Below are 11,552 nucleotides of genomic sequence, written 5' to 3'. Positions count from 1 at the left end.
CGTCCCGAACAGCTTACAGGACACCGGGAGGGACCTTACCTGCCTCCTCGGTGTCTGCTCCGTGCTGGGATCCCCTGCATGGCCGGCGCTCTCCTTCGTCGTCATCACGTCGTCGCGCACGCCATCCCGTCATACAATAGGAGCGGCGTGCGTAGCGACGTGACGGCGGAGACAGAGAGCGTGGATACCGGCCAGCAGAGGCGTTCAGGAGCGACGAGGACAACCCGGGGACGCGTGGACAGCGATGGAGGGCGACATCCAGGGCAGCGGTGACGAGCGATGACGGGTCCGGAGCGAAGAGGACACGTGAGTATTAACTCCTATACCAGTGGTCTTCAACCTGCGGACCACCAGATGTTGCAAAACTACAACTCCCAGCATGCCCGGACAGCCAATGGCTGTCCGGGCATGCTGGGAGTTGTAGTTTTGCAACATCTGGAGGTCTGCAGGTTGAAGATCACTGTCCTATACGTTACATTGTATTTGGTTCAGAATCTTTTTTTTTTTTCTAGATTTTCATCCTTTAAAATTGGGTGCGTCTTATATGCCGGAGCGTCTTATATGGCAAAAATACGGTAATTTGGAGCAATCTTCTGGCTGTATTGCCTAATTTTTGCCAAGAGACTGACCCTTCGACAACTGGACACTCTAGATACGAGTGTATGTCTACTTAAAGGGGTACTCCGGTGGAAAACAATTTATTTTAAATCAACTGGTGCCAGAAAGTTAAACCGATTTGTAAATTACTTCTATTAACCCCTTAATGACGGGTATTTTCCGTTTTTTTTGCATTTTCATCTTTTCCTCATCACCTTCTAAAAATCATAACCCTTTCAATTTTGCACCTAAAAATCCATATTATGGCTTATTTTTTGCGCCACCAATTCTACTTTGCTGTGACATCAGCCATTTTACCCAAAAATCCACGGCAAAACGGGAAAAAAAAATGATTGTGCGACAAAACTGAAGAAAAAATGCAATTTTGTAACTTTTGGGGGCTTCCGTTTCTATGCAGTACATTTTCCGGTAAAAATTCCACCTTCTCTTTATTCTGTAGGTCCTTATGGTTAAAATGATCCCCTACTTATATATGTTTGATTTTGTCGTACTTCTGGAAAAAATCATAACTACATGCAGGAAAATGTATGCGTTTAAAAATGTCATATTCGGACCCCTATAACTTTTTTTTATTTTTCCGCATATGGGGCGGTATGAGGGAACATTTTTTGCGCCGTGATCTGACGTTTTTATTGGTATCATTTTTGTTTTGATCGGACTTTTTGATCGCTTTTTATTCACTTTTTTATGGTATAAAAAGTGACCAAAAATACGCTATTTTGGGCTTTGGAATTTTTTTGTGTGAACGCCATTGACCATGCGGTTTAATTACTATTATATTTTTAGAGTTCGGACATTTCCGCACGCGGCGATACCACATATGTTTATTTTTATTTACACGGTTTTATTTTTTTATTGGGAAAAGGGGGGTGATTCTGACTTTTATTATGGAAGGGGTTAAATGATCTTTATTAACACTTTATTTTCCCTTTTTTTTTTTTCAGTGCTATAGCTCCCATAGGAGACTACAACATTGCACACACTGATCTTCTACACAGATCACTGCCTGGCAATAGCCGGGCATTGATCAGTGTTATCGCCGCTCGACTGCTCCTGCCTGGATCTTAAGCACTGAGCAGTCATGTAGGGATCCTCCAGGTGTTCAGCAAGCAAAAACGAATTCTGCAAAACCGGACTAAACTGTATCAAAATGTGTGTACAAATTTTAACCCATATATACGGTTTGAAAATGACGTTTTTTAAGAAAAAAAACATATACGTTTGTAACTTTTCACTCCTTTATGAATAAAGTTTCACTTGTTTGATTGAAATTCCAAGAAAAAAAACCTGTGCAAAGTCAAAAACCGGATGGTGAAAACCGGATGGAACCGTACGCACATACAGTTCTGTACGGTTCCCATTGACTCAATGTTTTTAAAAAAATTATACGGTTTAATACGGTTTTTCACCCGCACCAAAAACCATGGTAGGCTGCAGTTTTGGGTACGGGAAAAAAAACTGACAAAACCGTACAGGATGCAAAACGGACACAACCTGATGCATCTTTTGGCATACGGTTTTCAATGGAGAGTCAATGCATACGGTTTTCAATACAGTTTCATTCGGTTTCCACATTGAAAGCGTATACGGGAACTGAATTGCAAAAACGTGGTGTGAACCCGGCCTGAACCTATCAGTATGATTTGAACTGTGGGAGGAAACTGAAGTACCCAGAGGAAACCCACACAAACATGAAGAGTACATACAAACTCTTTGCAGATGTTGTCCTACCTACCTACCTGCACTATACCTACCAACACTGACTGCCCGGAACACTCTACCTCCATCATAGCAAAAATCCTCCCCCACTTTCCCCGCAAATAACCACAAACAACTTGTATTCTTTTTACTGGGCTGGGTGGTGGTCACAGCTCAATTTATTAAATAAACATAAATAACCTCTAAACCGCTGCATTGGAGCAACCTTTATCAAACCGACTTCAGCCGAAGGGGTTTGCCAGCCGCCGGACTCCCGGCGGGCAACTGTGCCTACGGCCATCACACTACCACTCTCCATCCACTCATCAGGCCAGCTGTGACTTACAAACAAAACAATAAATACAAAACAATAGACAAAAGACAGAAAGTGCAAATAAAGAAAAAGCGCCAGTAAAGAGGAAGTAAACCACCTCATAACAAAATTTAAAAAAAAAATTTGTATGAAAATAAGACATTAAATTTTTTTAATTTTTGTAAAAAAGGGGGGGAACAAAAAAAAAACCACAATCCCCACAACGAGGAGCGAGGTCTATAAATATACAAATAATACAAAACAATAAAACAATACAAAATCAATACGATAAGGGGAGGGAGGGAAAGGTACCTTCACAGGAGCGCTGGTGAGTCCAAAAGGAATCACCAGGGGGAAGGGAGGACCTATATGTTTACTGGGCGTAACCCCTATACCCCTCCTACAAAACCCGGGAAAGCAGGGGGAGAAGGAGGGAATGTGTTGGGCTTTGGCTTAACCCCTGCCGTTCCGCCCAGTCAGGGTTACCTACCCCTAAACGGGCAGGTAACCTCCAAACTACTTATTGCTAATATCTACCTGCCCTATTTAGGGCACCGAGGGTAGAAAAAAGTTGTGAAATGTGCTGGGAATCTCCGAAACCCAACATGTTTTTCTGACAGATTCTGTGCATACAAGTCATGGTTGGAAGAATCTTCATGGCGGTCTGAGCAAGACAGAGAAGAAAAGGAAAGAGAACAGCAAAGACGCCCCTGTGAGTCACTACATGTAACTGCACTGTAATCACTTATACGGTCTTCAGGGCCTGTGTAGAGCCAGGGTAACCATTATATGGTGACTGTATGGGGGGATTTTATTCTGTGTATAGTGGTTTGATTCAGTAATAGCATGGTAGTATTATCCCGTAACTATATGATGGTAATGAATAGTTATGGTGTGGCAGTATTATTTATCCCTTGTATAGTTGTGTTATTGGTGATACTGGTCTGTGTATAGTGGTTGTGTTGGTGATTCTGGTCTGTGTACAGTGGTTTTATTTGGTGTCAGTATGATAGTATTATCCAGTCACTATATGATGGTAATGGTGATGGTCATGGTGTGGTGCAATTATTTGTCCCTTGTATAGTGGTGATATTGGTCTGTATATACTGTTTTTTTTCTTTTTTATATAATAACAGTATGATTGTATTAGTCACTGCAGTAGTAATATGTTGTCCTGGTGTGGAAGTATTATTTTATGTTTCTAAACCCTGTGTAGACAAAAATCCTTGCACCGACCCTGTCCTTATTGCATCGGTCAATAGCCATTGCCACCAGCAGCTGGGCAAACAGTACGAGAACAATGAAGATCTTCATCTTGAAAAAGATGTGAGGATTGAAGGGATTGGTTGGTTGGATATATTTATAGCCAGGGGTTCATGGTTTTAGATACATTACCGTATATACTCGAATATAAGCCGAGGCCCCTAATTTCACTCCAAAAACCCAGGAAAAGTTATTGACTCGACTATAAGCCTATGGTGGGAAATACATCATCCCCCCCCCCCATGTCATCTTCCCCCCCTGTCCTCATCCAGACCCCCGTCATTAACACCCCCATCATCATCACCCTGTCATCATCCCCCCCCTTCATCATCCCCCCTTCATCATCACCGCCTGTCATCATCACCCTGTCATCATCACCCCCCCCCCCCCTTCATCCTCACCGCCTGTCATCATCACCGCCTGTCATCATCACCGCCTGTCAATCCCTTCATCAGTGGTCTTCAACCTGCGGACCTCCATCGGCTGTCCGGGCATGCTGGGAGTTGTAGTTTTGAAACATCTGGAGGTCCGCAGGTTGAAGACCACTGCGGTCTTCGTCATCATACAGACCCCCCTTTAGTTTTCTACTCACCTCCCCTCGGTGGGAAAGAAGGGTGAGCTGGTCCGGGCCATCTATGCTGCAGTAACCGTCCGGTGGGGAGGGTTAGTCGTTCCGGGCTGTCCATCTTCACCGGGAGGCCCTCTTCTCCGCTCCGTGCTGGCCCCAGACTAGTGACGTTGCATTGATGACGACGCACAGGGACGTTCATGTGCAGGGACGGACGTCCCTGTGCGTCGTTGTCAAGGCAACATCACTAGTCCATAGAAACATAGAATGTGTCGGCAGATAAGAACCATTTGGCCCATCTAGTCTGCCCAATAATCTGAATCGTATCAATAGTCCCTAGCTCTATCTTATATGAAGGATAGCCTTTTGCCTATCCCTATCTAATATGAAGGATAGCCTTACACCTATACCTATCTTATATGAAGGACACCCTTATGCTTATCTTATATGAAGGATATCCTTATGCCTATCCCTATCTTATTAGAAGGACATCCTTATGCTTATCCCTATCTCTATCTTATATCTTATATGAAGGATAGCCGTCTACCTATCTCTATCTTATATCAAGGATAGCCTTATACCTATCTCTATCTTATATTTAGGATAGCCTTCTGCCTATCCATATCTTACATGAAGGACACACTTATGCTTATCCCTATCTTATATGAAGGATAACCTTATGCCTATCCCTATCTTATATGAAGGATAACCTTATGCCTATCCCTATCTTATATGAAGGATATCCTTATGCCTATCCCTATCTTATATGAAGGACATCCTTATGCTTATCCCTATCTTATATGAAGGATACCCTTATACCCATCTCTATCTTATATCTTATATGAAGGATAGCCGTCTACCTATCTCTATCTTATATCAAGGATAGCCTTATACCTATCTCTATCTTATATTTAGGATAGCCTTCTGCCTATCCCTATCTTATATGAAGGATAACCTTATGCCTATCCCTATGTTATATGTAGGATAGTCTTATGCCTATATCTATCTTATATGAAGGATAACCTTATGCCTATCCCTATCTTATATGAAGGATATCCTTTTGCCTATCCCTATTTTATATGAAGGACATCCTTATGCTTATCCCTATCTTATATGAAGGATACCCTTATACCCATCTCTATCTTATATCTTATATGAAGGATAGCCTTATACCTATCTCTATCTTATATTTAGGATAGCCTTCTGCCTATCCCTATCTTACATGAAGGACACACTTATGCTTATTTCTATCTTATATGAAGGATAGCCTTATACATATCTCTATCTTATATGAAGGATAGCCTTATGCCTATCCCACGCATGGTAATACTTCCCGTTATTACTTTTAAACCTTTGCCCCTCTAATTTAAAACTATGTTCTCTTGTGGTAGTTTTTCTCCTATATAAATCTCTTCTCCTCCTTTACCGTGTTGATTCCCTTTATGTATATAAAGTCTCTATCATATCCCTCTGTCTACAGTCAATGTCACTGATACAAGGTATGCACATGCAGGTATCTTCACCACAATAAGCCAAGCAGTGTAGGCCAATCACAATGGAAAGCACCAAGACTGTTCCTGTCTATTATCTGCAGCTGCATTTTATGCATTTTGGGACTATTGAGTTAGTGGAGCAATGGGGGCCTCTATGCACCATGTACCTCAGCACTCAGTGCTCTGTAACGTCATGTTTTCTGGCACTTCCTAGCTGAGTTTCTGTGGTTCCTAAACGCTTCAATGTTTTTAATAATACCAGCTTCAGTTGATCTAGAAGTTAAGAAATTTCAGGAACTGATGTCTATTAAAGTACCATGCTGCAATTCGGTGAGCTTTTTCGAGTGACCCATTGTTTGAAAATGGGACAGAAAACACCCTAAAGTCGTACTCCGCTGCCCCAGCATTCGGAACATTTTGTTCCGGACGCTTGGAGCAGGCAGTGGGGGGGTCGTGACGTCATGGCCACACTCCTCGTGATTTGAAGCCATGCCCACTCAATGCAAGTCTATGGGAAGGGGCGTGGTGACTCCCATAGACTTGCATTGAGGGGGCGTGGTGTGACGTCACGAGGGGCATGGCCGTGATGTCACAACCCCAGCCGCCTGCACCCAGCATTCTCAATGATGCTGGGTGCTGCACAGAGATCGCGGAAGTACCAGCAGCAGGACCCCCAAGATCAGACATCTTATCCTCTATCCTTTGGATAGGGGGATAAGATGTCTAGGAGTGAAGTACCCCTTTAATTCAATAAGTAAGAGGTGTTAGGCTTCTTTCACACTGCCGTTGTGACACGGCAGTGGGACGTCCATCAGGAAACCAGAGGAGAATAGCGGGAGAAAAAATACTTCATGCAACGTCTTTTTCTACCGCTACTTCCGTCAAAAAACAAGAGCGTCCAACATAATAGTAAGTGGGAGCCGTCAGGACCCATTTTTGCCCATTGTGCCCGTTCCAAATGAAGGACGTTAAAGGCACCCAAAAAAAAAAAAAGCAGCTATAAAATCCTCTAGTCATGAGTACTGGTAATTTTGCATAGTAAGATATACTTCCTTATATACTGGACACTCCACCCTGACATGACACAACCAGCCCTAGGCACACTGTTGCCCGAGTGCGATTGCAGCAGGAGAGGAATCAGAGAACCAGCAACACTCAGCAGCCAGACATACCGTATGTGTGTTACCTGCCTCAGCAAATCTGAGGGTCAGAAACTAAATGAGAAAACTGACTCGGTTACACTGTCTATAAAAATCTTAGACCTAAAGGCCCACATACACATTAGAGACAAGCCAGCTGACCCTGGTGATTTTGGTGGAATTGGTCAACTATCTTATGTGTATGGGAGACTCTTACTTTTCTTGTACTCGAAATGTTGGAAAAAATAAAGATTGGGCATGTTGGGTGTGTAGTATATGTAAGAGTATTTTAAATGCCAAAATGCACTCAGTGCCAAGTCACACCCCAAAATCGTATCACTTTTTATCTGTGTATTTTGGCAAAAAAACTGCTGACACCTCTGTCCGTGTCAGGAACTGTCCAGAGCATGTGAGATTTTCTATGGGGATTTGCTTCTACTCTAGACAGTTCCTGACAAGGACAGAGGTGTCAGCAACTTCCTCTGGAGCATACAGCAGCTGATAAGTACTGGAAGGCTTCAGATTTTTAAATAGAAGTAATTTACAAATATGTTTAACTTGGTTGGCCACCATTATTTTCCAGGACCACCTGAAGTCTCTTGGGCATGGAGTTCACCAGAGCTTCACAGGTTGCCACTGGAGTCCTTTTCCAATCCTTCATGACAACATCACAGAGCTGGTGGATGTTAGAGATCTTGTGCTCCCCCACCTTTCGTAGAGATGCTCAATAGGGCTGAGGTATAACGCTGGCAATTGGCAGCCGCCAGCGTGTATCACATTCCGCTGCCTACTTTGGCCGAACAGCACGCATGGCTCCCCCTCCTCCTGTTGGGGAATGAATTCTGCCCTGTTATGAATAGAAGACCTCAAGCTCTGTGCAGCTTTCAATGAGGCTCTTTGCAGCTTATATTAAGGCTCTTTGCAGCTGTCAATTAAGCTCAGAAGCACTTCCTGAGTTTGGTCTCCTGCCAGGCCGGGAGGAGACCAAACTCACTGTATTAATTGCAGCAGGGACCAGAACAGAGCCACCTGCTGGCCGTTTTTTCTATTACATTTTAAACATATTTATGATGATAATTATAAAAGCAAGTGAATGGGAAAGGGTCTGCTAATTACACAAGGAACGTTGTATTAAAAGTTTTATGTGGTGACAGGTACTCTTTAAGGGTTTGTGCGCACCTCTGATTCTATTCCCCTTCAATCCCTGACTGTCATCTACTATTTAAGAGTTCTTCACCCTCACCTTCTCGCCTGAGCTTCGAAGTGGTTATCCATTGCGAGGGTTCCATTGATTGTGCTGTTCTGCTGTATCCCATGTTTCCAGACCTCTGCCTGTTTTGAGGCCCCATCTCTTGTCTGACCCTTTGGTACTTTCCTGACTCTCCTGGTACAGTGTTCGCTATTGAGCTAAACACCATCTGCACCTGTGCCATTCAGCTCTGCTGTTCCAAGCCCCAACTCAGCTATAACATCAAGCATGTCTGCTCTCCACAGACTGTGCTGCTGTGCTAACTCCACCTAGCCTCAGCTAGCCCCACCGGTCTGTATCTCAGGTGCTTTGCACCTGGGTCTTCTGGCCTGCTTGACCAGCTGCCACTTTGCTGGGACGATTCTTGTTTCAGCAACTTGGTATTCCCCTGTAGCTAGGACCAGATAGAGGGTAAAAACCAGGGAGATACTTAGACACCGCTCTCAAGTTTGGCCCAAAGCCTAACCGGTAAGTGGCACAGCGGGTCCATACCTGTCGGGGCGTTACATTAGGTCTGGAGACATGCTCGGACAGTCCACCTTTATGCTTAGCTTCTTTAGCAAGGCAGTGGTTGTCAGGTGTTTAGGGTTGCTATCATGTTGGAATATTTCCCTGCGGCAAAGTCTCTGAAGGGAGGGGTTCATGCACTGTTTCAGTATGTCACAGTACATGTTGGTGTGGTAGCCCTTGGGGGTTGTATGGTAGTGGTGGTATAGTATCGGTATATGAGGGGTAAATGTTAACCCTATAGTTCGTGACGCTAGGCTGAGGGCTGTTATGCTGAGGCAATGCTCCGGCCTATCGCCGCCCTTCCCAGTAACCATAGGTGCATGAAATGACTGAAGGTCCACAAGGAGATTGAACTTGAACAACTTTACTTAAGTGCGTGCGATACATCCAAGGCACAGTAACAGTCTCGTAAAACAGTCCTTATATTACTTAGTGACTGACAGTTGTTGCGGACCTTGCTATTTAGACAGTCTCTGAATTTAGGGTAGATATTTGCAGATCCGTCCGGATTTAGGGGTTATATTAGGTCCGGTGATGCTGCAGAGTGTCTGGGGATTGATACACTCTATATTCTGGATTACTCAGCCGTTGCTGCAAGGCTCGGGCCTAACTCACTGCGTTAGTTGCTGTACAGGTCTTTCCACGTCAGGAGTACAGGAGCAAGAGAGAGAGAAGATGGCCGCCACTCCCTTATATGGGCAGGGGGCGTGGCGAATCTGATTGGTCCGAACATCCGTCACTCACCATTACAGAGAGTAATGGGATTGCTTACGTCACAGGGCCTCCAAAGGTCCTTAAGCTTAATACCATGGAGTTTACCTAGTCACGTGACCCGCAGGTCCTGCAACGCTATGGAACCGGTAACTAACCATTTATTTACATATATATTACTGTATTTACATTACCTTTACATAAATTACTGGTCTATGAGCTGGAATAGAGGTGACAAGGGGTAGACTACATCACAGGAATCCCTACGTCCTAGGGACTCTGGCTATGGGGACCCACACATACATAGGTACCGTATAAGATGCGGTTCCGGGACACCACATTGGCATTCATGGTTTCCTCAATGAGCTGTAGCTCCCCAATGCCAGCAGCACTCATACAGGCCCAGACCATGTCAATCCCACCACCACTATGCTTGACTGTAGGCAAGACACACTTGTCTTTGTCCACCTCACCTCATTGCTGCAACACACGCTTGACACCATTTGAATCAAATAAGTTTACCTTGCTCTCTCTGGACCACAGTACATGGTTCCTGTAATTCATGTCCTTAGTCGGCTTGTCTTCTGCAACAGTTTGCTGACTTTCGTGTGCATCATCTTTAAAAGAGGCTTCCATCAGTAACAGCCATGCAGACCAATTTGATGCAGTGTACAGCGTACAGTCTGAACACTGACAAGCTGACCCCCACCCCTTCAACCTCTGCAGCAATGCTGGCAGCACTCATAGTCTGAGAATCTTCTTATAGCCTAGGCCATCTTTGTGTAGAACAACAATTCTTTTTTCAGAACCTTCAGAGAGTTCTTTGCCATGAGGTGCCATGTTGAACTTCCAGTAATAAGTATTAGAGAGTGTGAGAGCGATAACACGCTATTTAAGACACCTTCTCCCCATTTACACCTGAGACATTGTAATTCTAATGACGGGGAGGGAAAATGGCTAATTGGGCCCAATTTGGACATTTTCACTTAGGTGTGTACTCACTTTTGTAGCCAAAGTTTAGACATGACTGGTGTTGTGTTGAGTTATTTTGAGGGGACACAACATTAAAAACTGTTATACAGGCTGCGCACTCACTACTTTACATTGTCAAAATATTACCAAAAAAAGTGAGGTGTGTACTCCCTTATGTGAGATACTGTATACCATAAAACCTGGCTGGACATATTGGGTGGCAAAGGTGGAAACCCTAGCCGCAAACTGTAACCAAATACCTGCATGTTACTGAGCTGTACAGGATTTGTTGCAAAAAGGTCAACCTTAAAGGGGTACTACACCCCTAGACATCTTATGCCCAGCCAAAGGATAAGATGTCTGATCGCAGGGGTCCGTTGCTGGGAACCCCTGTGATCTCCGTGCTGCACCCGGCATTCGTTTAGAGCATCCGGTGCAGTGCCGGAGGCTCGTGATGCCACGGCCACACCCCCTCAATGCAAGTCTATGGGAGGGGGCATGATGGCCATCACGCCCTCTCCCATATACTTGCATTGAGGGGGTGTGGCCGTGATAACACGAGTGAGCGTGACCGTGACGTCATGAGCCTCTGTCTAACAACAAACCCCAGAGGGGAATCAGGGTAATACCAATATCAACAAATTTGGGGGACAGCCCCCAAGGGGTACCTTAAACTAGAAATATAATAAAATATAACCTTTATTTAGCACTTTAAAATAATGGTGAAAGACAAATGTGGTAATTCACCTAAACACCACAAGGTGTCAGTATCACACAAGATATTTAAAAACACAGCTTGTCAGGTGTTTTTAACCCCTTAACGACGCATGACGTAAATGTACGTCCTGGTGATGTGGTACTTAACGCACCAGGACGTACATTTACGTCCTGAGCATAACCGCGGGCATCGGAGCGATGCAGCCAGGGACCCGCCAGTAATGGCGGACACCCGCGATCCTGCGGATATCCGCCATTAACCCCTCAGATGCCGTGATCAATACAGATCACGGCATCTGCA

This window comes from Hyla sarda, chromosome 12, assembly GCF_029499605.1.
Source record: "Hyla sarda isolate aHylSar1 chromosome 12, aHylSar1.hap1, whole genome shotgun sequence".
Taxonomy (NCBI): Eukaryota; Metazoa; Chordata; class Amphibia; order Anura; family Hylidae; genus Hyla; species Hyla sarda.
The sequence above is the reverse complement of the archived record's forward strand: the minus strand, read 5'-3'. Positions refer to the sequence as shown.